Source organism: Callorhinus ursinus, unplaced genomic scaffold, assembly GCF_003265705.2.
Source record: "Callorhinus ursinus isolate GAN/ISIS: 27379988/994484 unplaced genomic scaffold, GSC_fseal_2.0 scaffold54, whole genome shotgun sequence".
NCBI classification, from domain to species: domain Eukaryota; kingdom Metazoa; phylum Chordata; class Mammalia; order Carnivora; family Otariidae; genus Callorhinus; species Callorhinus ursinus.
In genome coordinates, this window is record NW_027397116.1 from 5,437,291 (window position 1) to 5,445,678 (window position 8,388).

General features: G+C 39.3%; 1 long non-coding RNA gene across 2 annotated transcripts in view; it reads right to left on the minus strand.

Moving 5' to 3' along the window:
* The window catches only part of LOC141371042 (uncharacterized), a 68,276-nt gene extending 66,308 nt beyond the window's left edge, over window positions 1–1,968 (minus strand). The window contains exon 1 of one of the 2 annotated variants that reach the window (XR_012375649.1): window positions 1,899–1,968. This is a non-coding gene — a long non-coding RNA (uncharacterized lncRNA). Of the gene's footprint in view, window positions 1–1,763; window positions 1,870–1,898 lie in introns of those variants that run through there. The other variant, XR_012375648.1, reaches the window with a different exon arrangement.
* Between the last annotated feature and the right edge of the window lie 6,420 nt (window positions 1,969–8,388).

An 8,388-nucleotide genomic window follows, 5' to 3' on the forward strand; every position in this document is an offset into this window, starting at 1 on the left:
TTACTGGTTTCCCTTAGTTAAGTTTTGTTGTTGTTGTTGGTACACTTACACACTATTTTAAATAACCAGCTCCTACCTCAAAAATCCATAACTTTTATAGACTATAAATTCCTTTAAGGATAAAGCTTCTTCAAATTCTGCCTCATTTAACAAAACCCGACACATAAAAATCATAACTCACACAGAAGAAAGGAATTATTTGTATGATGGAATAATTATACAAATGTTTATCTAATAATTGTAAAAATATAACACAATTTCACACACTTAACTTTCCTCAAACAATTCTGTGTTTTGGCCCCATTTCTGTTTTCCTCAATCTTATTTACTCCACATAGTTTTATAATTTTCAGAACATATATTAACTTTACAAATTTTTTCACGTTTGAATGAGACAAATTTATTCCTTTTTTTATAATGTCTTGGAGTATAAGAAAAATAAAATAGAGACTTTTCCTAAAATCTATCCCAAATCCTAGATGCTATATAGCTAATCGAAGGGACGTAGGTGGATAGCTTTCAAATGAAGATTTTAAAATATTGTTTCCTGTAAAAATGATAAAGTACCCAGTTCCTATGAGCTTTGTCTTTCTAAAGTTAGAATCCACTCTTGTTTCTGTTTTTTAACTTCTAAGAAGAACTTTTCTAGACAAACCACTGTGTTTGATCCCAAAGTCAAACAATGAGCTGAACAGCATCATAGAATAAGAAGGCAGCACTGTAGATTCCCAGAAAATCAGTCCTTAGGAGACTGGCATAACCTGAAACCAAAGTGTTCACCTCAAATATCCTTCAAAATCATGTTATTATTGATTTACTTGATCAAGACTGGAGACAAAGACCTGTCCAGTCTAGGTCAGCCTAGAAGAAGATCCAACAGGGCAAGGTGGCAAATAAGTGCAGTATTAATCATAAAGAATGTGCTGAGGGAATGCTCCCAAATCTCTCACACCCCTAGCTTAGAATAGTCCATAGGACTATCTGTGAACTTGTTGAACCAATTCATCAACTGGGTGGCTAGCACCTAGCACGTAATAAGTGTTCAATAAAAGTCTGATGAGTTATCAAACTGCGTCCAACCCTGTCATTTTTTTTCTCTTAATGGCCTCAAAAGTTTACGTGAAGTAACCAGCCGGTCATCTACTGAGTCAATGTAGCTGTCTCCAGGTTTTTAGTCTAAGACTTGCAAATTCTCTCCTGTTGAGAAGACTGGCAGAGAGGGACCTGGATCATGGGGAGGGCTTGCCAGCTCACTGTGGAGGTGAGAACCATCAGCCCTTCTCTGACTCTTTCCTGTGTGTCTTCCTCCCATGCTGATGCAACATTAATTCCCCTGAAGAATTCTAAAAACATCAGTACCACTTCTGAAATGATGATCCAAATCATCCGAAATGACCCACAAATAAATGACAAAAAAAATTCTATATCTCAAGATAATTATACCAAAATCTGAATACTTTTATGGTATAAGGAAGAATAACCATAGCCCTTAATATGATTTAATATAATGATAAAGGCAGTACATTTTCTGTAAGACTAATAATCATAATTTTGTTGAGATTAGGCCGCCTGTGACAGGAGGAAATTTCAATGTCAGAAATTTCCCCATTTTCCGAATTACCCAGCAACACTATCTAGGTTGATCTTTTAAGTATAGGGCAGGCAGAAAAAACAAAAACAAAAACAAAAACAACCCTACCCAACCAATCAAGCTAGCACACAAACAGAAAGATCCTATTGTTGATATAATAAATAGCACCCACCACTTCTTTCATAGCAAATATGTGTTCCAAGCTTGATAAGCATTATCTCTGAAGTCTGCATAAGCCTTGTTCTAGGATCTTGAATCACTGTTGAATCATTATTCAAGTAGAAAAACAGGAGGAAGAGACACTTACTCTTTGCAAAAGATAAAATGCAGCAAATATATTTTCCACTCCTTTGAACTGCCAAGCCACAAGAAGAGGAAAGAGAGGTGGCTGGTTTATGCACACACTTCACTTGCTCTCTGACTGGTATCAGCACCGCCTAGGCAATCAGCCAGGTTCAAACAGGACTAGAGTCAGGAGATTGAGCAAGTAATCTTGGTTCTACAGCCCTGAGCAAATCCTTCAACTTGTCTGGGCCTCAGTCCTCGCACACATAAAAACAAGAGTTAGGTCATATGCTAACAAGATCCCCTCAAACCCTTGCCTTCTCTAACTACACTGTGTGGCTGCTGGATCCAGTGTGGAGATGTAGATGAAGTTGATGTGGTGCCTGAAGTCCATTCCTCCAAGGACAATTCACAGGAACACACATCGACTCCATGCTTTTCAAAGGAGGTACATATGTCCTCCTGTGTCTTTAGCACTCCAGTAACAAATATGCAAGCCCCAAGTAAGCGGGAAGTATCTTCTTGGTGCATTAACTTTTCCTGAAAAAGTTTGAGGATAATCCATTCTTTAATGTGAAAACAAAGAATTTACAGGGTAAAATTTAAAATTCTCACAGACATGAAGAGGCAGAAGGCATCAAAGATCTTTGTCACTAGGGGTGTGGCTTCCTTCTATACCCCTTGTATCCTCTATAAAAGGAGTTCTTCGGTTATGAGATATGTTAAGTTGTCAGTGGTGGTATTTGGAGGCTAAGTACACTATTGCTTAGCTTTCTTTCTGAGCCCATGGGGGTCTTTCAGTGGGAATTTTGTTTTAGGACAGCCGAGAACCCTAGGATAGAATGAAGATCTACCAAGGCCTAGGTAATGCTGTAATTAGGAAAGGCCTATAAAAAGTGGAAGAGCCCAGGGGTACCTGGATGGCTTAGGCGGTTAAGCACGGACTCATGGTTTCAACTCAGGTCATGATCTCATGTCGTGAGATCGAGCCCCAATTTGGGTTCCACACTGGGTGTGGAGTCGGCTAAAGATTCTCTCTCCCTCTAACCCTCCCACCCCACTACCCCCCTTCCTCCACTGCTAGTGTATTCTCTCTCTCTCCCCCAAAAAAAAAAAAAAAAGTGGAAGAGCCCATCAAGACAGACTTCTTGATTTTGTTAAAGGCAGATTCTGGGGCACGATGTTTGGCTTGGAAATCCCATTCCCTGAGGCTCTTGGCTAAATCTCGATTTATCCTGAGTTGGCTTTTAAATGAATTTGGTCATCCCTGAGATCCAAAATTGGTATTTTACAAAACCATGGAAACAGTCTCCTATAACTGAATCATTATCTTTACTGGTGAACTGCAAGCTCATATGGTCATCCTTTTTCCATGCTAGGCAAGCATATCCTACAGCACCCAATTTTCAGATCAAACTCTCCTAAGATCTCCGGCCTGTTTCCTTGTGTGGTAGGAATTAAATGGATTAAAATGCTGCTGAATCATGTAAAAGGGAAAGAAGTATGTGTTCTGCTGGTCACCTCTAGAAACCTCGCAGTGGGAGGAGGGGGAAGAAGGGATGGATAGGATGGGGTGGGGGAGGGGACTGGGCTACAGAGAGGCAAACTGTATAACCTCATCCACCCAGACACACTCATTCCCAGGGTTCCAGTCCTCTAGCGAGATGTGCCAGCTTTGGCCAGTCATTATGGGTCTACAGCCTTTACCCATTTTCCAAATCCACAACTTTTGTTATTACTCATTTGGTGGCAATACTTAACCTCATCTAAACTCATTCAGTAGTGAAACCTGATCCGAACTGTTGTTAGGCTATTTATAGTCTTTATATTTGTAAAACCTACTGAGAACACTAACTGATGCCACCACAGAAATACCCATGTATTTGATTACAGGTTGTTGCATCAAACTCCACTGAGGGTTTTAATGCAGTATACCATATAGGCACCATGTTAGCTTTCTAAGATGCCCCCTTCCTGATTTTGAATTCTAAAATTCATCTGGCCCAGAGGTTTTGTATAAGAGGCAGTGAGCCTTTAGTATCCCAGCCACCACCTGGAGTTGTACAAAGAGACTAACCCTAATCCCTCACATTGCAAAGCATCTCATTTAATGCTAGGATACAGTGTGAAGGGCAGGAGACAGAGACATGAGCTGGAAGAAGTGAGGGTTCAGAAACTAGTGTCCACCATCAATTTCATTCTCTCTTGCAGCCAAATCAGCATGGAAAATCAACTTTAGATCCCAACATATCCACCAACCTTTACCCAACAACCAAGACCTAAAATAATCCGGTGAGCATTTTTTTTTTTTTTAACTTCATCAGTGAAAGAGACCAAAGTAGTTCAGAAAACCTTTTTGGGATCAGACGTAAACCTCCTTGGTCCCTTGATTCTGATAATAAAATAATGATAATTTAGTAGGTACCACCAGACACTGTTCTAAGTGTTATTTGTATATTACTCCATCTCAACCTCATAGCAATCATATGTAACAGGTTGTACAGATTAAAGAAATTGGCCACACTGAGATTAAGTCTCATGCTCAAAGTGACCCAGAATTAGATGTGCACCCAATTAGTCTCATGTGTTTACACACTTTGTCATGCTTCCTCTTGGCATAGCTGCTCTCCTGTTTTTAATTAGTGAAGAATCCAGGTTACCTCTAACCAATGATGAGCTGGCAAATGTCTAATAAATGTCTCTCTCACATAATTTACAAATAATGGTAAAATATACAATATGCTGTATTGTCATTTCTATATAAACAACTGAGTCTCACAGAAAGCTTTCAGTGATCTTTGCTAAACTATTTTATCCATAGTCAACCTCCAGCTTCAACTGACCAACCAGCATCTGTTTCACACAAGTGTTGATTAAATTTTCCCTTATGTTATTAACAAATTAATGAGTAAAAGGAAAGTGAAAGACATATCCAAATGTCACTCATTTGTCAATTACCTGAGTTACTGCATTGCTGACCCAGATTACAGTTTTCAAATCCTGGAATTATTGCATTAATTTTTTGTGCTATTTGTACTATAACAGTTAAGATACTGTGTACTCTTTAATATGAATTTATTTAATATTGACCTCATATAAATTTTTAACATTTTCTCCATCACTTTCCTAAGACTAGAGAGTCAACCAAATGATGAATCAGATCCTCATCTACATCATTTATTTGTTTCCATGGTGTAAGTACTCAGGCTTCCACCATGATGTCAATGAATGCAGAGTCAGAAGGAAATGTGCAACAGCACACCATTCGTTGGTATTTCCACCATGAAGTCACAAGAAACCTAAATAATCTCCAGAGCATCCATAATAGCAAAATGTGGTAAAACAATTAGGAAGTAAAGAGGTTTGAGTATTTGTGAGGGTTTTTTTTTTTTACATATAATTTATTCTCGGGTAACTTTTATAACTTAAATTTTAATAATGGTGGTGTTTAATAACTGGCTCACAGAACTCCTGAAAATTTAACAACAGGTTCTCATGAGCTGGTCTGCTCTGACTCCGGCCTAAGTCTGCCTCCGGCCACTGGACACTTGGCTGGACCTGCTCCCCTGGATATTCCCAGAAGCCATTGGACTCAAAGCAGCCTTTACTCCAACCTACTTCCCAAGTAACGGTTTTGCCCCTTCTTCTGGTACCAAGACCTTCCTGGGCCATTGTTTCTTTCTTTATTCATTATTAAAGCCTCTCTTAGAGGCTGTCCTAATCTTCTTGGCATTTGAAATCTTATCATTTAAAATAAAATTCTTTGGACGTCAGTAGAGGTTTCCAAATAATCCTCTTTTCTAGGATGCCTAGACATCAGTAAGTTTGGTTTCCTGCTTACATCTATGTCCAATATGTAAAAATACATAAATGGACTCAGCAATAAACTGTTTCATTCAAATTTGATCATTGCGAGAAGGGGGCCTCTCAGTGTTAAAGGGAGTTACTTGGACTATAATCTGGGCAAAGCTAACTTTCTTGCGGTAACTTGAAAAGGGCCTGACATCCTTAGCAAGGCCCCTCTACCACCCACTATGAGTCATAAGATGTCACTAGGGTCGGCTTACTTTCTAATTCAGAGTCCCCTGACATTCTCACCCTTGACTTTGTCACCTCATAAATGTGTCACTTCCAGCACCACCTTCCTTTTTAAAGAAAATGTCCTGCCCACCCTGAAGTATCTTAGAAACACTGAACCTGAGCCAAGATAAAGGAGTTAATTTACTTGACCAACTTCTATTAAGTGGTTCCAGTACACCCGGCCATGTGATGGGCCTGGGAATAATAAGGAGAATCCCCATCTTCAAAGAGTTGACAGACTCATCCAGTGGTTCTCAATCCAAGGGGCACATTCAAGCTTTAAAATCTACCAATGCCCAGGCTCCACTCCAAACTAATTAGGTCAAAAACCCTTGGGGTGGGACCCAGGCAATATAATTGTCTAAAGCCTCCTCCTGTGATTCTAATGTGAAGCCAGAATTGAAAGCCCCTGGAATCATAGTTAATAGCTTCCTTTTACATAAGCACAATCAACCATATTGTGGTTGATTGGACAAAGTTGTGGTGCTGGACAAAGTTGTACATGAAGAGTACAGATCCAAAAAGCACAAAAGCACATGCAAAAAAATCCTTGCTACTCACTGTGGGACAACAACCAGTGCCATTAGTATCATTATGGGAGCTTGTTAGAAATGCAGAGTTTCAGGCAATATTTACCAGTAATTAAGTTTGCCATATTATATGGGCACTGTTCATGGTGCCCAAAAACAATTCCAGTAGTAGCACCAAAGATCACTGATCACAGATCACCCTAACAAATACAATAATAATGAAAATGTTTGAAATACTGTACTACCAAACTGTGACACAGAGACATGAAGTGAGCAGATGCTGTTAGAAAAATGGTGCCAGTAGACTTGTTCAATGCTGGGTTGCCACAAACCTTCAATTTGTAAAAATAGCAGAATCTATGAAGTGCAATAAAGCAAAGCACAATGAAATGAAGTACAGATCAGTGGTTGCCAGATGCATGGGTTGGTGAAAGGCAAAATGGGAAAATGGAGGGAAAAGGTGCAAATGTGTTGTTAGTTATACAGTAAGTGATGGGGATGTAATGGACAGCATGGTGACTACTTAATAACACTGTATTGCATATTTGAAAGTTGTTAGGAGTGTAAATCTTAAAAGTTCTCATCACAAGGAAAGCAGATCTGTAACCATGTATAGCGATGGATGGTAACCAGACTTACTGTGGTGATTATCTCTCTATATATACAAATATTGAACAAATCATTGTGTTGTACACCTTACGATCATGGAATGTTGTATGTCAATTATTCCTAACTTTAAAAGAAGAAGAAATGCAGAGTCTCAGGCCCCACCTCAGCCCTACTAAATGAGAAACTGCCTTTTAACAAGATCCCCAGGAAATTCGAATGCATGTTAATTTTGGAAATTACCAAATGGAGGGAGAAGTTTTGTTCTCAAGAAGTTTCTGGTCCACAGGGGAAGATGTACGTAAATACAGATTATTACCAAGCATCATATAAGTTCCATGATGAGAGGAACACAGGTTCTTTCAGGAGGATCTATCTCCAGGAACATTGATGCAGTGGGAGGTACTGGACAAAGTGGTACATGAAGAGTACAGATCAATCAGGAAGATCAGCCATCAGCAAACAGCCCTGTGTTGCCAAAACATATGTGTATTCAGGGATTGTGGGAAAGGCAGGCTATACTCACTTAGACCCTCCAGTAGCCCCCTGTAGGCCTCAGGAGCCAACTCTTAGTCATCCTTTCTTGTTTGGAAAGAGAATACACAAGAGAATACACTTCCAGGCTAGTGATCCTCAAACCTGCCAGGGTTGAGTTTGCTCACAAAAATGCCTTGGAAATAAAATGAAAAAAAAAAAACTTAAATTAGTTGTTGTTGGTTTTTTTTTTTTTTTAAGTAGTAAAAAAATGAAATGGGCCTGGTACACCAGTGATGTTTTCTAAATATTTCCTTACATTAACCTGTACTAGTCCACTAGGCTGTCAAAACAAGATACCACAGCCAGGGTGGATGGCTTCAACAGCATTTATTTTCCCACATTTCCAGAGGCTGGAAGACTAAGATCAAGTTGCGAACAGGGTTGGTTTCTGATGAGAGCTCTCTCCTTGGCTTGCAGGTGGCTGTTTTCTCACCGTGTTCTCACATAGCCTTCCCTCTGTGTGTGTGGAGAAAGGGAAAGATCTCTGATGCCTCATCTTCTAAGGACACCAGTCCTATCAGATTCAGATCCCTTAAAGTCTATCCCTGCATATACTCTCCAGATTTCTACCTATATAAAATAGAAAACTTGAGCTGTTCTTTTGGAGTGTGGCACACCTCTTTATTCATCCTTTGTTATATAAATATCCTGAGTTTGAGCCCTACATTCGGTGTAGCGATTGCACAAAATGAAGGAAAGAAAGAAAGAAAAAAAAGAAAGAAAGAAAGAAAGAAAGAAAGAAAGAAAGAAAGAAAGAAA